Here is a 12,468-nt window from a genome sequence, read left to right as displayed (position 1 = left end):
ATAGTATATTTAGTATTGAGCAAGGACTAGAATGTGTTTTATTTTTGTTTTAACTGTTTCCTTGTTTGGTTTTCCAGTTTCAAAGAAAAGTCAGGTCTTTGACTCAAATTTCTAAAGTCAGTAAAAGATATTATCTCTATGTAGATAACATATAGATATATATATAGATATATATAGAATAGATAACACTCATTTACTCTATGTACATTGCAGTTTTCTATGCTGGTGTAAAAGAATGCAACAGTAATTAAGTAATTACACTGTTCCAAAAAACACTTCATGTTTTATAGAACAAACAACAAAATAAACAAACAAACAACAACAGGCAGAAAGAAGGATAATAATACTGTGTTGCATACAATATGCACTGTGTCAATAAAGTAAAATATTTCTGCCATGAAAAGCTTCCCATACAAAGAATGCAGCGTGTAACAAGTTTACCCACTTCACTTCTGGAAAATTCAAGGTAAGCTGAATACAAAGTAAAAAACTTTAAAATAAAATAAAAATAAAAATAAAAATAAAATAAAATAAATAAAATAAAATAAAATAAAATAAAATAAAATAAAATAAAATAAAATAAAATAAAATAAAATAAAATAAAATAAAATAAAATAAAATATAAAATAAAAAATGGTATTCACCACTTCTGTGCAAAAGATTGGGTATGATCAACTCACAGGGCTGAGAAGTGGAGAAGATTGTCTTAGAAAATGTAATTCTAGAACAAATGGAACATTGGGGAATAAAATATCAGCTATTTCAAAACTGTCTGAAAACCGTATCAGCTACCATCTTGTTCCTATGAACATAATACAGCATATTTTATAAGATTCTCATGCCCCGCACTCACAGGTGTATGAGCAGCCCCATGGATATCTCTTTCAGTTTGTTTTCTTTATTTTCTTGTCCTCTTATAAAAATATACCTCCAAAATATCAAACAGGTTAAGTTCTAAAAGCTATGAAATCAATATTAAAGAAGGTCTTACCTTAATTTTATATATTTACAAAGATCAATTTACAAGTATTTATTATTGAATTCTTTCTACAAGCTTTGAAAAACCTCAGCTTTTATTGTATAAAAATCCTTAATTGTTCTTTATAATTCCCAAACTTTCTCTCATTTACCTCTAACTACCCAGTAAAACTTAATGAAAAATTATTTGGTAAACATCACATAATGTGTTGTTATTGACAGAAGAGCTAATCATTCATCTACTATACCCATCTTCTGTTAATGTAAACCTGTCAATTTCAACAGTTACAAAATTTAATTAAGAGTGAGGGTCTATCTTCATCTCTTTCGTTGTCATTGATTTGGAGATATCAACTAATCCTCTCTTGTTGTACATAATTACACATATAAACCTATATATTATTAGTATGTGAGTTGAGTATAAAGGGAGAGTTATGTGTAAGGGTGGTCTGTTCTGCCCATAAAACAAGGATGGAATCAACTGTGGACATAATTTTGTAATTATTCCCTGGTTGACAGTAGGCTCAATATGAGTCAGCAGTGTGCCCTAGCAGCCAAAACAGAAAACTACATTTTGAGGTACATTAAATCAGTGCTTCAACACCCAGTCAAAAGAGGGGATTACAATGCTACATTTAGTACTCTTGTTGAGTATTTTGTGCAGTTCTGGGCTCCACAATATAAAAAGGATGTTAAGATCCTTGAATGCATACAGAAGACGGCAACTAAACTGGTAAGAGGGCTGGAAGGCATGTCCTGTGTGGAGAGGTTGAGGACACTTGGGTTGTCTGGTTGGGTTGGTGTAATTTAGGATACAATTCAGAAGAGCAGAAGAACAATGCAGGAAAACTCATCCTATTTAGATGACTGAGAGATCCTAAATATCCTGTAAGTCACCACTACTAACTTTAAACAAATGGAGATACCTACACCTTAGCTAGTCATTCTCTCTTTATAGCCAATGGAGGGATGTAAGGGTATAAGTCATCTGGTCTATTTTAAAGTTAGTTTACACAGAGATTAAACATCGTAAGTGTGTCAGTTTCTCTCAGTGACTATAAAGGGAGTAAATCTGATCAGCCGAAACATACATGTTTACATCCTAGCTAATTAAATTAGCTGATAATCTCAAACCAGAGATCTCAAACAGCAACTACTAAGGGCACCTGAACATGTCTGTAAACAAAACATTTGGGATGATATTGGTGATGTATGCATGTATCCTTCCTCAACACATTTAAAAGATGTAGATAGCATACAGCTTTGTACTTAAGACCCAAAATGAATCCAGTTTTCAGGGTATGTTTAAGATGAGGAAACAAACCTTTTGTATGGCACGGTATGTGAAATTATCATGGAATAGTATGGACATTATTGGAAGAACTGAAGATGAACAAAACTAGAATGGCTGAAAGACACAGAAATATTGCTTATAATAACTTCTGGGATGGAATGAGCTTTGTGACAAATTTTCTCAAAGTTCCACTCTGTGGCTAATTTTATTTATTCTATATAAAAGAGTTTGTGCACATGGCTAATAAACTAACTGGGCCTACCTATGAAAAACACAGATATTTGTGCTAGGTGGTTCTTCAAAACACAGCGAGAGGTCAATTTGTGTTGCACAGGTCATCTCGGTTATCTGAGGCACCTCCATCACTGACATCACATTGGTTACTTTGATTACCTCATACATCTGAGTAAGGGCCATTACTTAAGGCCTATCACTCATGACTGTCACTTCTGTCAGTAACCACAGTAGTCCCAGAGAAGAACAAGAGATGGGTTGTAATTTTAACATCAAAAGCTAGGATCTAAAATAAATTCCTCTATAAAGTAAGGTTTCATCTACTTGAAATAACAAAAGGCAAAAAAGACCTGAATATCCTTATTCAATCAAGTAATGTCACATGACTATAAGCAGGCAAAAATAATCCTAGTGTGCTTCAGGCAAAGTGATAGAAATAGAGAAGTGTTGATGCCATTATATAAGGTGCTAGAAAATTCTCCCCTGTAATACTGGATCCAGTTCAAAAATTGTGAATTTAAACTAGAATGAACTTGGAAAATAACCTTTATGCATATCTGCAAAACAAATGTGTAGATAATATGTATGAAAAATCACAAATATCTGTAAGCACATATGGTGAAAACCATCAGGGAGAAATAAGAGCTATTAAGCTAAAAGATACTGTTGGCACAGTAATAAAAATGTGTAAAATGGTCACAAATACTTTTAAAATGGAAATTAGAAGATTTCTAATCACAGGAAGAATGAGTTCTGGAACAGCCTTCAAACAGAAACAGGAGATGAGAAATTTTAACCTGTTCTATAATGAGCCTTGCAACATTTATAAACAGGTTTTAGTTGCTTATAACAACAGGGAACATGGCATTATGACCCACTAATTTTCCAACCTTATATCCAAACAACACAGGAGGTATTGGCAAAAGAATCATGGAGTCATAAAGTATCTGAGTTGGAAGGGACCTGCAAGGATCATCGAGTCCAATTCCTTGGTCCCTAAAGGACCACCAAAAAATCAAGAAATTCTACTTGTTCTTGTAGGTGGGGAGTTTTTAGAAAACTTTCATTATTATGAACACTGTCAACATTTACTTGCATTATATTAAATGCATGTATTCATTGGCCACTGTTATTCTGAAAAGCTGTTAATATACTTCAGTGTTATTTTTCACTGTAACAGAAAAAGTGCAGTTTTTTCATTCATAGTTACAATTTTACCAGGCTTGGATGTTGGATGCAGTCTATTCATATAAAGATTTCATCATAATGTAAAAGAGAAGGGAGATTTACATTTTTTTTTTTTTTGGCTTTTCCATACCTCTATTTACTGGAACATAGTTTTATTCACAGAATCACAGAAAGGCTGAAGTTCAAAGGGACCTCTGAAGATCATCTAGTTCAGTGCCCCTGCTGAGCAGGATCACCTAGAGCACATTGCGCAGGATGGCATCCAGGCAGGTTTTGAATATTTCCAGAAGAAGACTCCACAACCTCTCTGGGCAACCTGTTCCAGTGCTCTGTCACCCTCACAGTAAAGAAATGCCCTCTCATATTCAGGTGAAACCTCCTGTGCTTCAGTTTGTGCCCGTTGCCTCTTGTTCTGTCGCTGGGTACAACTGAAAAGAGATCAGCCCAATCCTCTTGGCAACCTCCCCTCAGATATTTATACACTTTGATAAGGTTTCCCCTCAGTCTTCTCTTTTCCAGGCTAAACAAACCCAGCTCTCTCAGCCTGTCACAGAATCACAGAATGAATCACCTAGGTTGGAAGAGACCTCCAAGATCATCTAGTCCAACCTCTGTCCTAACACTAACAAGCCCTACACTAAACCATATCACTAAGCTCTACATCTAAATGTCTTTTAAAGACCTCCAGGGATGGTGACTCAGTCATTTCCCTGGGCAGCCTATTCCAATGCCTAACAACCCTTTCCTAGTACAACACGTGTTCCAGTCCTCTCATCGTCTTTGTAGCCCTCCTCTGGACTCGCTCCAGTACTTCCATGTCCCTCTTGTACTGGGGAGCCCAGAACTGGACACAATACTCCATGTCTGGCCTCACCAGGGCTGAGTAGAGGGGCAGGATCACCTCCCTCGACCTGCTGGCAACACTCTTCCAAACGCAGCCCAGGATACCGTTGGCCTTCTTGGCCACAAGGCCACAATGCTGACTTGTGGCTAGCCTGCTGCCCACCAAGACTCCCACGTCCCTCTCTGCAGAGCTGCTCTCCAGCAGATCAGCCCCCAGCCTGTACTGGTGCCTGGTGTTATTCCTCCCTAGGTGCAGGACCCAGCACTTGCCTTTGTTGAACTTCATGAGGTTCCTCTCTGCCCAACCCTCCAGCCTGTCCAGGTCCCTCTGAAAGGCAGCACAGCCCTCTGGGGTACCAGCCACTCCTCACAGCTTTGTGTCATCAGCAAACTTGCTGAGGTTACACTCTGTTCCATTGTCTAGGTCACTGATGAATAAGTTGAACAACACTGGACCCAGTAAAATGTTCCACCTTTGTTCCTGAGAAAAATAGTCCTTAACCTCAATAAAGTTGAATAGACCATTCTGTAAATATAAAACATCTGCAGTATGTCATGTAATTGATTCTATGTGTCTTGTTTAAGATAATTTTTGTCAACATAATTTTGCTTATTTATGTTTAATGGGGATTAGAGTTACATTTTATAAAATGAATAAACTCAGGAAACTAAAGTCAGTTATTTATTACTGTAGAAACAATTTTAAGACAATCTTTTAACAAACAAAGTCACATCAATAAAATATAAGTAAAGGTTCTTATATTGCTACTGTCACATAGTATGTTTTCTAGGTCTGGTTATAGGTGTTAAGAGTAATGGTATTGAAGTGTTATTAATAATTTCAATAACAACTTTGATCATAATAAAAGCAGTAAAAATGTATGTATTATCGTGGTCTCAGTTGTATCACTGCTTCCTACATTGATTTTCTCTCTCTTATTTTCAGTTATCCTTTGTTTTTCCAAGTTCAGACAGGTAGTTTGAGGTCACAGAAACCAAAAGGTGAACCAGATAAAATCAGTGTAAGGAATTTTATTCATGTTCATCTAATTGAGGACAAGGTCCTAAAAAATAACAAACATGCATTAGTGGTGATCTAGGAGACTAGGGTAGCAGCATAGCTGGAGATGGTGGATGGCACTGGTGAACTGAAATTAAGATTTCAGTAAGGAGTGGTGCTTACTGCTGTGTTTGAGAAGGAAAATAGTACAAGCAGCATCTGCTTTCTCAGATAAGTCCTATCATCTTCTCTCTGAATGAATAAAGTGTATTGAAGATTTTAAAGCTGTGGAACAGGCAAAGAAATATTAGGTCACTTGGCCCAAATCCCAGACTAGGTCAACTACTGCATCTAGAATTGAACCCTGAATTCCCAATTCTCAAAGGACTATGCCAGCTGCTGGGAAATATAATTTCTTCACACGAACTTTAAAAGAATATAAGCAAGAAAAAAGAAGCCTACGCTTCTAAATTTTGGAAAGAAATGTTTCACTTTGTCATGCAAACCCAAAGAAATGTGTTCTGCATTTTTTTTATATATCAGTTCTAATTCTAGTTCTTATGCATTAAATGTCGTAATACTTTACTGCTGTTTGATTTTAAATGAAGCAAATTTTAACCACTATTGGAAAAGAGTAAGTACATTTTTCATTATGGAACACCAAATTACTTTGTACCAATGTGCTGAAGTGTACATAAGAGTTGGAAGCCATCATTAACAGTGTATACAGATGTGGACTATTCAAACAGATATGTCCATAAAGGAGGTTGCCATATATTAGCCATCCAGCTGATCATCAGTGCCCCTTTCTCAAATGTTATTACCTCCACTTTAACATGCTAGCAGAAATGCTCATTTGAGCACTTTCAATCTTCTAAAGTAAGGGGACATGGGGGTGAGCTGAAATATTTTGGCAAATCCAGCTCATTGGGACTTTAGCAGAATAGGCAGGATTCACATATGAACAGCAACTGCATCTGGAGCAGAGAGAAATAACATGGTTTTCATCTCCAAGGCATACAGCTAAGCAATGCAGTCTCATAGACTTTGATTCTTCACTAAATTTGGATGACCAGTTTAGAAATTATAGATAAGAGGCCTGGAGAAGATCTTAAGAGACCATCTCTTCCCCTTTTATTCCCACAGAAAAAGTCTGATATTTCAATGTCAATCCTGACAGGTTCTTGTCTAACTTCTATTTCAATAGCTTCCAGTGAAGGAAACTCATCTTGCCCAGGCAATGCATTCCATTGCTTCACTGATCTTTCACTTAGAAGTTTTTTCCTGTCCTCTGATGTAATCTTCCTTGTGCTAATTAGAAATCCTTGTTCTAATCACAATGCATTATTCAGCTGGTCTACATCCCTCTTGAACTGTACGCAAAATCAGACACTAGTACTCCAGCTGACACCTTACTAATGCCAAATACAGCAAATATTTCAGCTGAATTAGAGATAATGCTCCTATTTACTTTTTTTTTCAGAAATGCATAACATTCTTGATTTATGTCCAGCTTGTGAGCCACAGTAACTCCCAGATCTTTTTTGTTTAGCCAGACATTTTTCAATTTGTACTTGCATAGAAGAATTTTGTATGTGTCCTTGTGGAATTGCATCTTTTCTCTCTAGCTTTTGCAAGGCCCTCATCAGCTTGATCTAATGTTAAAGTTAGCCCTACAATGAGCCAGAGATTGGACAGGTGAATTCCTCAAACCTTTTTCAATTTAAATCATTCTATGTTTCTGAGAAAATGTTGAATTTGAATTCTTTTCTCTAGTGTACTTAAAAGTTCCTCAGACTGTGTCATTTGCAACATTAATTAGTTTACTCTATACTTTCGTTCTGGTTATTACAAAAGTCTTTGCATGGCTTCTAATTCATCACAGACCCCTGAGTCCCGTTCTTCTAGATAAACGATGAACCACTGATAAAACACACATCAAGCAAGGTAACTCCCATGTAATAGGACTTGCAGTACCCCACCCATTCATCACAAGTTAGACAAAACTGTAATGAGTCTGAAACCTTCCCAATGACACTGTATGTTCAGCACTGGCTTCATCTTCAGGATATGTGTGAGCTTTCCCCAGACTTTTACGCTTGAATGGAAGGTCTGACCAAAACACTGCCTGAGTCCTACTCTTTCACCCTCAGTCCCAGAGGTAGATAATGACTTCCCATCTTTTTGGCATTATTCCTGACACAGCTGTTGGTTCCTACATAGATGAGCAGCATGAAGTAGTAGCCACTGGGTCATATGAGTCTCAGCAACATACCGCCTTGGATTTAGAGTGCTGGCAAGGCATATATCTCGAGACATCAAGTCCAGTAGCTTCATGGAACACTTCAACTCTCTCAAGAATCAGCTAATTCCATCTTCTTTGGAGTTTTACACTGCATTTCATGACCTGTTGCTTTTTCACCACTGGGATTATTCTTGACTCACTCTCAGAGCAAACTCTGGTATCAGATTGCAACAAGATATTTCATGGAGGTAGACACTTTGCCTTAAATAGAGACCATCAGACTCTAAAGAGTATTTAATCATTTTTCGGTTGCTGACGCCACTGTGGTTTTCTCTCTCCGATCACCTTGTGCTTAGCAATCTCTACACACATACCAAAGTCGTGGCATTTTCTCATCCAGCTGTTCCTTGCAGCACTTCTATTTGTCTCTTAAAGATTCCATAATCTAGATTCTACCATGCCAGGTGGCTTCTCTTTTCTGACTGTTTGTGGCAGACAGCTGCAGACCAAAGTTCCTGAAAATCCAGCTGAAGAACACCATGGAGATTTTTAAAGATCAGCCTGAATACAGTTGATACTAATCAGAAAATGAAGAAAGCAACCAGCTGTAGTCAGCTTCCAGAATTCCTTTCTTTTGTTCCTTTCCATTCCCCCTTTCTTCCTTATTTCTTCTAATGAGATCTGACACTCAGCGATTGCATTATATCCGTACAGACTGGCATAACACACCTCAGGGTCTCTAAATCTCATTACAGAAAAAATGAATGGAGCCGTGAAGCTTTAAACAGTGGTCTGTGTTTTCATGACTCAGCTACTGTGGATACATCCAATCTCTCCACTTGCTAGGTTTCATGTCAAATGATGGCCTTGGTCCTTGAAGTGGATCAGTTCTTCACTCTATGTAACACAACAACAGCTGTACTGCTGATGAATTCTAGGAGGAAGGAAGTGATTTCTGAGAATAGACATCCCTTGTTTGACTGAGAGATGAGGAGCTTAGGAAATGTCACAAAACTTCACTTCTTAACAGCTTTTACTTGACACTCATAAGTCATAAAAATTCCTCATTCATGATTTTTCCCTCAACCAAAAGTCCATTTCTGCAGTTTGAACACAGTCTCTTAAAACTTCAGTAATTATTTCACTGTTGATATTTGTTTAAATGGCGTAGTAATGGAAAGCAACTCAGCTGTATGAATGCATGGATATACAATTAATTATTTAGACCAGCACAAAGACAGCAATAAAGAACATAATGGGAAGACAAAGCATGAAGAGGGAAAAGATTAAAAGCTTTGTTACTGTGACTAAGTCCAGTCCAAAGCTCTCAGGGACAAAATGTGAGAAGAGATAATGACCATTCATTGTGCCAATGTGGCCCTGTAGCCATTGCTGAAGTGATGTCCTAGGTGTGTGTGGTACTGGACTAAAAGAAGACATATCTGAGACATCACTCACAGAATGAAAATAGCAGAAATAATCACCTACTTGTACATGTAGTTTCTTCTTTAGAGAGACCAATATCTGTTCAGGCAGCATCTGACACTCAGAAAATACTGTCAATTTCTGTTTTTGCCATCAAAAAAAACCAAAACACCTTTAAAAGATCTCTAAAATACTGAAAAGGAAAAGCTACTTCCATCTTCACAGCACTCATTAGCTATCTTAATCTGGAGAAGGACGTGTGATGGTACAGTTAGTACTATCTTCTCTCCATCAGCTGAAGTGGCTTTACATATGATATGAGATTATCTTCATTAAGGTTTACTTAAGAAATCAAATGCAGGAAGCAGAATTCAAAGATTCCGACCTTCAAAATTTGAAGAACTTCGAACATTGTGGAGTGATATAAGGGGACTGCTATTCCCTCACAGTATAATTCGTGACGTTTGAGAAAAATAGTCCTAGGAAGATTTGCAAAAGCCACACTAAAACTTGATGATATTCAACTATGTGTGCAAGGAGAAGAACAATGTGTTTACTTGCTGTGGGTTGAAGGGGGTGGGGATGGAGGTAAAACGGCTGGCATTAGAAGGTCTTTAATTCTTGTTTTTTTCTCCCTCTTTTCCTAAATCCCAGGATCAGCCAAACCTGTGTGTGCTTTTATCTAAGCTGAGTGACCACATTGTAAACCTAACCTCGTCAACATGCTGTAAATGGTTTGAATTAATTAATTTCCTCTGGAAATCTGTTGTATCCTGTATCCTGCTTTAACCCCCTATGAAGAAGGCCCAATGTGGAAGTATCAGTTAGCACCATAAGCACAGCTCAGTGACAACTCACTTTGTTGTTAATGAAAAATGGTTACTGTTCCATGCGGAAGCCTATTGATGTTAATATGTCCAATGCTCTTGTGGGCTAACATCTGGTCTGTGTTAGATGTTAATTCTAATTCTCAGTCAATATTTTTGGACACTGCTACTGTTGGCAATTTATTGATATTACCTGTGTGTTCTGCAAAGCTTTGTTTTGATGTATGTAAAGTACATTTATTTTGTAATAATTCATTAATTCTACTTATTTCATCATGTTGGTAAGGCTTGTAAAGATCCACATCATTAATATCTACTTTCTTGTTTAAGCCCTGTTTGATTCTCTTAAATGTTCCCATTTGAAACACACCACCACTATTAGACCTGTGTTTGGTGCTCAAATCTTCCAAGATGTGGTAACAGGAGTACATAAAGAGAAGACTTCCTCAACATCCCCAGAAAAAAAATAAAATAAAATAAAATGTTAAACTAAGTCTTGGTGGTCCAAATCACAGATATAAAGGGAGTAGAGCAAAAAGAAATATCCACACTTTTGAAGGTTCAGTGCTTGCTTACAAAGCCTTTATTTGGAAGGCAGTTCCACTAATGCCTCGTTCTTGCTGATTTTTCTGCCCTTTGCTGCTAGAATTTGAGTATAAAATGATTATTTCTTATTTATTAGATAGTAAGGAAGGAGTTGAAATTTACCAGATTTTTGTAAATAAAACTGTATTGGAATCCATGCAAGTGATGCTAAAAATGATAAAATGTTAGAATATTTTGATATTTCAAGCAATAGTAAACATAATTGATAAAACAAATTAACGGAACAGTTTAAGTAAAAAAAGGCCAGACTGAAGAGCCTGATAGAGGAAATGGCTAATCCGATAGAGAGAACAATCATGAAAGAAAAAAACAAGTTAGGAACAGTTAGTCTGGAATAATTTTCTATCTGGACAACTGGAATTGACTGGACAAAGAAAAAGAGACAGAAAATGAAAAGATTAAGACTGGGGATAGCTCATGAACTTGGACGAGAGAAGACAGAGAAAGGGAGCAGGAGTCAAGGGAGACAGAAAATTGAGGATGAACAAGGAGTTAAAAGAGGAGTTTGATAAGGGGCAAGTTAAGAGATTGGGAGTGGAGGAAGTGGTGTATTCTTGGCTTAAGTCCCAGATGGGGCTGGGAACCAGGTGAGAGAAAACTTGGATGAGTTGAGGTTAAGTGGAGCATTTGTGAGTAGAAAGTGAGAATGGATGTATGCTTACCCCGTGGGAATGGCTGGACCAAAAGGATTCAGAAGAAACACAATAGGGAGAAGAAAATCATACTGACTGATCAGATATGAAGATGGGACTGGTACTAGGAACCTGGTACCACTGAGAAGTGGGTGAATGTGGGGGAAAACAAATAGACTTGCTTTAGTAAAAAGTCTTATTTATTTATTTATTGTGCATTACTTCGCATCTTTAGCATTTTTATGTGGGATTGATGGCAGCGAGAGGCACACTGTAAGTGTAATTCATTAGAATGGGTGCTGTGGTTTGCAACATATTGTTAAGCATTGAGATTTTAAACATCCTTTTTTATAAAGAATCCATGGTTGCTATGGAGGCAGTTTCAAAAGTCCTTTGTTAGAATATGTGTTTTCTGCTATTAATAATAATAATAAAAAGAAAAAAGTCACACAGTTTTGGCTCAAAGATGATAACCCAGAGGAAAAAAAATCACTGAAGGGGTGGAGAATTAGAAAGTCAGGGAAAAGCACATTGCCCATAGGGAAAAAACAGTCTGTAACGAAGGAAAGAAGAGACAGGTAGGAAACAAGAGTCCACATTTTTCAAATAGTTTCCACTTTTTCCTGGTTATCTATTTACAGAATCAGAACAAACTGCATAGGGAGGGGAAGGACATTACTGTTCAAAAGCTCTTGCAGTTAGGAAATTAGATCTATGCAAACTAAACACAAACTGAATGCTTCAGTATAATCAATCTGTCTGTTTTAACAGGCATCTTTCTTATACTGCTCAGAAGGGTGTCTGAGCAACTCTCAAGGAAAGAGAAAAGGGCATTTCATCCCAAAGTGTTACTCTTTTCTAATCCCCAGCAGCAAGAGATTGATTTTAGCATCAGCCTTCAGTTTGGGAATTTGTGGCTTAAGGGAAAGGAGAGAGCAAGGTGTAGGATTTTTTTTTTCCAATTATTATTATCATTTTCCATGATTGAGTTACACACTCCTGTGAGTTCCAAGTCATGGCATGACCAGTGAAATATCTTGTCTCAACCATTTCATGCTGGATAAACTGCATTGCTTCTGGGGTATGCCGTTATCACGGAAGGCCCTGCATAGTCAGGGTGAGCTGGAAAGCCCATGGCTGAAGACCAAGTCTGCAAGCTTTGTACTGGAACATGTAGAGAGTCTAGGCACACTCTT

The 12,468-nt window shown here is 37.2% G+C and overlaps 1 long non-coding RNA gene across 1 annotated transcript in view; it reads left to right on the top strand.

Annotated features, from left to right (window-relative positions):
- The window catches only part of LOC308191414, a 110,984-nt gene extending 105,567 nt beyond the window's left edge, over window positions 1-5,417 (top strand). Inside the window, exon 5 of the long non-coding RNA XR_013947961.1 lies at window positions 3,857-5,417. This is a non-coding gene — a long non-coding RNA (uncharacterized lncRNA). The remainder of the gene's footprint in view (window positions 1-3,856) is intronic.
- The last annotated feature ends 7,051 nt before the right edge of the window (window positions 5,418-12,468 follow it).

This window comes from Anser brachyrhynchus, assembly GCF_964034855.1.
Source record: "Anser brachyrhynchus genome assembly, chromosome: 3".
In the NCBI taxonomy this organism is placed as follows: Eukaryota; Metazoa; Chordata; class Aves; order Anseriformes; family Anatidae; genus Anser; species Anser brachyrhynchus.
This window is presented reverse-complemented; position numbering and strand designations above follow the sequence as displayed.